This window comes from Eleginops maclovinus, chromosome 13 (assembly GCF_036324505.1).
Source record: "Eleginops maclovinus isolate JMC-PN-2008 ecotype Puerto Natales chromosome 13, JC_Emac_rtc_rv5, whole genome shotgun sequence".
Taxonomy (NCBI): domain Eukaryota; kingdom Metazoa; phylum Chordata; class Actinopteri; order Perciformes; family Eleginopidae; genus Eleginops; species Eleginops maclovinus.
The window spans coordinates 11,033,524-11,041,865 of record NC_086361.1 but is presented as its reverse complement, the minus strand read 5'-3'; positions in this window follow the sequence as shown (position 1 = coordinate 11,041,865).

Sequence of the window (8,342 nt, the reverse complement as noted above, 5' to 3'; positions counted from 1 at the left end):
GAAGAGATATCGGTTCTTGCATTAAAAGAATGTCACAAAAACATGTACCATATTGGCCTGAGTGACCCTGGAGATATTGGGTTTTACTCAGGGTCAGTAAGGCTGTGAGGCAAATGCTAAAAGTAGCATGCTAACATACTGTATTTATCAAAATTAAACATACTTTTTTGATCCCCTGGAAAGGAAATTGGATGAATAAGCATGAGAACAAGCTCTCGTCATCCAAAAGAAAAAGTTTGACATTTTGGGAGAAAAGAAACACATCTCATCAGTGGTTGTCTGTCTCAATGTGATGACAAGACAGAGATCTAAAGGGGAGGGGAGACAGATTGTGTTCATTTACTTTGGAGAGGCTATCTGTTTCTCTTCCAGTCTTTGTGTAACTCATTTTATTAGGATGGTGTCAATCTTATCAGCCAATTCTCTCAAGTGAATAAGTCACATTCCCATGGTTGAGAGGTTTCACTGTAGGGCAAAGTGTTCAAACGTCAAGTGTAAATCTTACAGGTTCAGATTATGCTAAGGAGTCAGCAAGAGTCTGTAGTATTTAAAATCACATATTAGGATACATTTAACAATCGAGAAAATTGCCACTCATACATTTGGACAGTTAACAGCCACATAGTTGTAGACCTCTTATTTTGGAGAGAATGAGTGTAATCCCTGCTAAGTCAGAACAGTGTGTTTCTGCTGTTTCTCAGCCAGGAGACATGATGTTATGCCGTTAACAAACTGATTAGGTTGCAATATCGCTTTTTTATTTGTTGCAGTATGTCTCCGGGGATCAAAGCCAAGCAGTGAGGGGCTAGGTGAAACTGAATCTGCTTATGTGCATCTTCCAACACATTTACGTCTAAATATGTCTATGGTTCATTTTTAGCCTGTTATACCAATGCCAATGCCAGCCGTTATATATTATTACTTTCCTGAGAACACGCTGCCAACACCCCCGAACCCAACAACCATGTGCAAATAAAGAATCCAGAAAATAATCCCTTTTGAAAGGATGAATGTCTCTTTTTACAGTTTTGGTTTTGTACGAATCAAACAAAAATACCTTAAGGACTTCCAGTTGGACAGATAACTGGTTCGCTGTTTCTCCCTGTTTCCAGTCTTAGTGCTAAGCTAACCGTAGGTTGGCTGCAGCCTTAGATTTGATAGACAGTTACGAGAGTTGTATCACACATGTTCTCAAGAACTGTGATGTCTTTTGATTCACAGAAATGTTAATTGACTGGAGACTGGAGTGTTGGATGGCTCCATTTCGCCAGGTGATTTTTCTTCAGTGTGCCAATCTAACAGAAAAGGAAAAAGTGGGCATGATTGATTGAGCTACTAACTAAAGGACCTAACAGGATTGCATATCACTGGAGTTGTTTTTTGTGTGATTTCATGTAACATATTTGATTGATTGATCGTTGGCAACTTTGTTAATGTTGTCATTGTTTTTTCATCTCTTCAAGGCAAAATCCTCTTGAGACTAATGTGTTACTTCCTTTCTCTCCGCATACTTTAGCCTTATATTATATTTAACATGTACTTTCGTCTTGACTCCCAAATTTAAGTCAATATCATAAGAAAATATTCACAGCATCTAGCCCAGTCTTCCTTAGCATTTTACTCTTTCCTCTAGTCTCCAGGCTCTTCCTGCACTACTCATCCACAGATAACTCCATGTATGTCTTTCCTTTGGCCATATCGGTTGTGTCGGTCAAAAACCGTAGTGAAGAGGCCTTCCTCTGGCACTCAGTGTAGCGAAAAACTCCTGTGAGTCATTCTTCTATATGCCTACATCTTTCCTTCGTTCTGGTGTTTATTAAAACCACACCACCTGCTTCATCAATTCCTAATGACTTGTCCCTTTCAAAGATGTGACTGTGACTAAGAACAGTTTGGTGTGTGCTCTCAGCTTGCTGTTGTTGTTGCAAGCGAGCAACAGCCGGGGAAGCCTCCACTCGATTAAAAAGAGCTTTGTGTTCTTGGCAATACCCAGAAAATGACACAAACAAACGAATATTGAAGCATTTGCCTGCAGCCCTGTCTTACCTTACTTTCGCAAAATCCACTGAACTAGTCCTGATCTGTGCACCATAACCTGCCTGCCCGACAGGCAAGGTAACCTCATTCCTGTTCTTAAGAAAAAGTCATGCGGTTCAGCTGAGCTCTGCTGGCTGTTCCATTAGAGAACAATCAATTGCCTGCCTTAACTCAAATGGCAGCATTTCAAGGCCTTTTCGTCTGGGTTGGTATTGATCATGAAACAACTGTTCTTCCACCTATAGGTCTTTCAGTAGGGGCAGCATTAAATGAGGATTGGAGTCTATGATAAAGTGGATGGCTAGCTAATGAACCCTGTAGGACATCCATTACAATCAAACACTGTACAAATGAGTTTGAAGTCCTTTCTTTTTAATTGAATTGAATCCTTTTTAAAGTTTTTAATGATCAATATGATCATCTCTCTCTCCTTGAAATTATGTTTAAATAATACTATTACTAATTTGTGAGCCCCCAATCTACACTTCTGGATATATGGCAAATATAATCAAAGCCTGGGAGTGTTTGATTATATTCTACTCTGACTTTCTTTCTGTTAACATGTCCTGAATGCAACACAATGGTAATCCAGGTTAAAGACTAGTTGCAAAATGTCTGCAAAAGTCACCGGCGGAGTGCCAGAATAAAAACAGGTAGTGGGTCACTGACTGACAAAATAAATGGCCGCTGTGTTCAATAACAGTATATTGAGTCCAGTTGAGTGTAGCGACAAGTGACAAGCTTCAGTCAATTTAAAGATTCTTCTAAAGGTTTGATTGCTGTAGAAAAGTGATGTTAAAGACATGACTCACACATCAGATGGTTTTAAATGGTGTATATTCGGTGATTGAGCTACCCATGTCAATCTGTACTTGAGGATTAAAGGTTAGAGAAGAGCTCAGAGGACAGAAAGAAGGGAAGAGGAAAACAGCAGGACTGTGACATCTTCACTGGGATAAAAGGTGGGGGTATTATTTTATAATTTGGAGAGACTTGAATAAATTCTCTTTTCTGTCTCTCTCAGTCTCAGCTTCAGTTATAAAGAAGTGCCCTTTTGTAGCTGAAAGTCGGTTCCTATAGAAAAACAACTTCTTTAGCTTGTTTTTATTGAACATTGTGCCTTTAAATTTCCCTTGTAAAGTACATTTTAGTTGTGAATGTAAGATATATAGAAATTATATAATGAATGACTCAACTTTCCTCACATTATGCTCTTTTCTCTGCTTTCAGGAAAGCTTTTATCTTGGGCTGGGTCTTGGACATGGCATCCGGTACCCTCGATAATAGTTATGAAGCTATTACTATGACTCTTGCCACTCATGAAGGAGGCTGAACGGAGGAAAAAGAAGTCAGTTAGGAAGAGCAGTTCATATCAAGTGAAATTAGCCAGTGGTTCTTTGTCTGCCCAGCTGTTTGCATGGAAAAAATATAGTTTTCTTATATTTTTTCATCACCAGTTGATGTAAAGAATATCGTACATTAACTTTGAAAAGTAAATAATCCATCAGAAGATATCATAGAAGATATTTTAAGGAACAGTTTGAATCAGCGACAAGCAAAGCAGTCAGAGGACTTCTGTCTCTAGCATCTTCTCACTTTACCTACCCACGAGTTCTGTTTCTGTGTCTTGTTTCACACTTTGTCTTAAATGGTTGCTACGATATATTAGCCAGCACTTAACAAAAAAACACTCATACAACACAGTCAACAAAGTATTCCATAAACCTTGTCAGTTTACAAACTATGTTCAACGACTGAAGTGTTAATGGAGTGTTATTGATGACTTATATTCCCAGGTACTTTTCTTCACCTTTTCCAGATGATGATAAAACTTTTGAGAAAGATGACCTTCTGCAGTTCAAATATATTGTACTGATAACAGTAATGAGACCCCCTGCGAGTGGAGTTGTGAGCAGTCACTGGAAGAAGCAGGCCAAGGTAATGTTTTTTTAGACAAGCATCAACCTGACCCATTTTTCTCCTCTACTGTGTCTGCTCTACTTACTACTAGTACTACCACTCAAATATCCATTTTCTTTGACTGTCAGATGGTAACAGCCTTCAGTAAGAACATCAGTTACATCATAATGGTCGCAAACATTGAGACATAAACCTCTTAACCTTTAGATCAGGGGTAACCAACAGGTCGATCGCGATCGACTGGTCGATATTCAAAGCCTTCACTGTCGATCCCTAGCATTTTCACATTTTCAAAAAAAATTCATATCCACTCAACAGCGCATTAAGATCAAAAAGAATTGATGAACTGAAAAGAGGACTATCGGCGAATATCTTCAAATCTTCCTACAGCTATAGTGGCCTTGTACATGGGATTATGTAAAGGACTCCCAAACAGCTCACAGACTGATACATCCCAGTTCTTCTCACTTCCTGAAAGAAGGGTGAATCCAATGAAGGCCATGAATTCATCTTTGTTGACATTTTTCCACTCTTTTCCTCTAGCTGTTGCTACTCTCCGTCCCTCCAAGTTTGTGCACTTCATCACCTCTTGTATGACATTATCATGATAGAGAGCTGCCATGCATCTTTTGGTGAAACAGTGGTGGCAAGCCCTTGTGCAGGCCCTGACCGACTTCTGAGGATATTGTGGCTCGGTGTTCTGCCCTGGGTGGGAGGTAACTCGCTCCAGTAAGAGCCCTTACGACTCATTCTGTTGGACGTGATTTGGACTTCACTTTCTTCTTCAGAGGACTCACAAGAGGAATCTTCTGTGTCTGATTGATCCTGTTCAGTTTGTAGAGTTGGATTTCCAGGTGGACGACAGACACTGCCACCTGGACAATAGTCTGGGTCCTCATCATCTGAGATTTCAGATTCTGAGTCCAACCCCGTAACTGCCTCTCCATCATCCAGCATCTGTAGGACCATTTCAGCTGTGTACCTAGCAGCCATGACACCTTCGATACATATAGTAATTTATCCCCTCATAATACTTTTTATGCAAATTAAATCAATTCTGTTCTCTGCAAGTTAAAATACATTTGTATATTTCAAAGCCAACTTTGTTTGTTTTAATACATATGTATATTGAGTTTCAACAAAAACATAGAGAAGATTTTAAAACATTCACAACATGGCACCATCTAATTGAACTCTGCCATGATGGGAAATTGAAAATAAAAAATATTCAGTACAGTAAAAAATAAGCTTAAAGTAAATACAACATTAAGTAATGAAGTCAATTAAAGTCAATTAAAAGGAAAAAACACTTGGATGTGATTACATATCTAATTATTAGTTGACATAATCTTACCAAGTAACCCTTCTCTTTTCTCTGCTGGTCTACAAATGAACAGTTCACAGGCACAACCTGCTGCTGCCTCATCACTGGTGTCTGAAAATGGCACCATCTAGGGGCCAGATACCAGAATCTGCAAGGAACATGATCGGTGAAGGCAAAGCAAGAATGAGAAATTGTTAAATCACTCGTACATTATGCTGTAACTCAAGCACAACAGTTTCTGAAGGAGACACTGAGAGTACAGGGCCACAGTGTAACAAAAAACAGATGGAGAAAAATACCTAAGTTGTCATTAATAGTAACAACTGTACTCCAGTTCAGGATTTTTTTCCCCTTGCATTATTGTAAAACAAATGTTTGATAGTTTTGACATTAGTCTATGTACTGCCTTGCTATCTGTGCTAATGTAGCTAAACCTAATGTTAACGCAGCTCACAAGCATTATGCTTTTGGATGTTTGTATGACTTCCATTCATGTCAACATTTTGAAGTTTTTTGTACTTAATATGAACCACTAACTGCTTTGTAACGTCCTGATAGCACTTGTGTTTATAAAGTTGTTTTGTAAAAAAGGGAAATGTATCAAAATGTACGGTCAAAATAAAAAATCAGTAGGAACTCTCTCCCACCTCAGTGAGATAAGTGCATCCTGTGATTCAGAAATATGCAGTGATTTGCCTTTTCCGGGTCCATGAGTGTCTCATCCTGCCTCCAAAATACTCATGTAGTAAGAGGGCTGTCCTGGCTTCTGTGGAAAAGAGTGTGGAGGCAATAGGTGCCGAGGTGCAGTGGTGATTCCTCAAAACTGTTTTCTCTCACACTCACTTATATGGGCATTTCTTTATGTAACTGGCCTGTAGCAGCCTACGTCTCCCTCTTAATTAAGCTCTGACAAACCAGCTTCATGGTTCAAACAGGCAGGTGCAACGACCGTTGGTTGTTTTAGAATTAAACACCTGGTGTTTTCTTGTTAATTACACATTCGCTGCATGCACACATGCCGAACAGCTCTGGTTCAGCAGATGAAGGTTGAATAAACGGCAGTTGAGCAGTAGACCATCCATTAGACTTCCTACCACTGCTTGTCCAGATTCTCCTAATACAAATTGTCTCAAGTCATAATTATCACTTGTCCCCTATGCATGCATTCCTAATACAAATGGGGGAAAAAAAGATTGGGGGTTCTTGAAGATGAGGTTGGACTTGTGCACAGCTTCTCATGTGCAGGAATCAGCTCGTGGTTACATAGTTGGTCGTCAGTTGCATCCGTTTTTTCTCGAGCGACCGATGATGCCTGCTAGTTTGTGATTTTTATCTAAAATAATATAACTGCTACAAAATGGAATCATGAACCAGTTTATCTCTTACCAGAATTCACCTGATTTTGTTTCATGTTAGCCCCTTAACATTTTTTAAGAGTTGTTATGAGTTAAAAGTGATGTCATTATGTGTAACAAGCGGCTCTACGTTTGTGTGGCATGACTTATTGTGTTGCGCTGCACGGGAAGATGTTTGATTGTGACACATTTTACTCTGAGTACGTTCACACGTCTGAAGTTTCACATCTAATGCTGTTCTCATAGTGCCAATGTCATGTGCCTGTTGTTTAATCCAATCCCAGCAACAAATTCAACTTTGCTTCTGTTTTTACTACTACTTTAATACTGTGTATCAAGATCACAACAGTTTTGCAATGTATTTACTTCTAAGGGCATTTCATAAAGGTTTTTAAAGATCCTATTTTTTACATAAATCTGGGTTCAATTATTGAAAATGTATTTCTTAATAGCACTTACAATGCAACTGCCCAGTCTGTCAAGATATATATATTTTTTTAAATGTTGGAAAAAGAGAAACAGTATATAGTCAATGCAGGACGAACATATTTTATAGAAATAGACATTTCCAGGAGGTAATCATAATGACTAAAAGCCATTAGGTGAAGTAAGACCCTGCCTTGAACGATATGCTGTTCTATTACATAGATTAAAATGTACCAGGCAATAAACGGAGGAGGAAATGCCCTTTTTTATGTATAGTAATTTCCCCCGAAATAGCACCTTAAAATTCCCACAAACCACAGTGTGACTCCACACTCCCACAGGCTCAGTTTCCTTGAGGAGACTGAGAAACAATAATGAGGAAGGACAATGACTGATGATCCCGTAATTAGCTCTTCTGTTTTACACATCCTGACTCATGTTGTTTGACAGTTTTTCACTTTCTCTCTCTCTCAAGTAGCTTGGCTAGAAGAGGAAACGAGCCAACATTACATCAACAGGCAGACACCCACGTTAGGTTATCCCTTCCACACTTCTGATTACTACCCAGATTCGCCCACGTCCCTTGAGAGAAACATCGAGACACTGACGAGAGAGGGGAGGAGAAGGAACAGGGATGGATGGAGGGGAGGCAGGGGTGCGCCTGATTCCTGTGAGCCCGCGTGTGTATGTGAATGTGTGTTTTAAGAGAAAGAGAGGGTGTTTCCTCTCCTGCATTGCTGCACTCTCTGTGACTCACCTTTCAATTTTAATTGGATGTTGGGATTCTGTCACTGGTCATGCTGTCTGCACAGCTGAGTTTACACCCCAACATCGCCCCACGTGGCCATCAAAAACTCTGATTGCTCTGAAACTGTTTTTTAATTATCACTAACAAGAAAATAATCTGTTAACGCAATCAATAAAGTGTCAAGTTTGTGAGAATCCAACATTGTCTTGGAATGTGTTAAAGGAAATGCATTAGACATAAACCTGTTGCTTCTTATTAACAAGTAATCATATTTAATATTTAATATCTATCATCATAACTGAGCACTTTCCGTGCAATGTTGCCACATCTCGTACTTCATGTAAAACAATGGATCTCCTTGTATTAGCCAAGTGCATGCACCATGCACACCTATTCCGCTGATCCTCTTTCCGGTACCTTTGGCTCTACGTTGATATCTGCGTAGTTTGGTGCTCATAATCGTTCGTCTCTGTGTCCATGCACAGATCCCTCCCTTCTCTTCTCATTCAGAGTCCCTCCCTCCCTCCTCCGT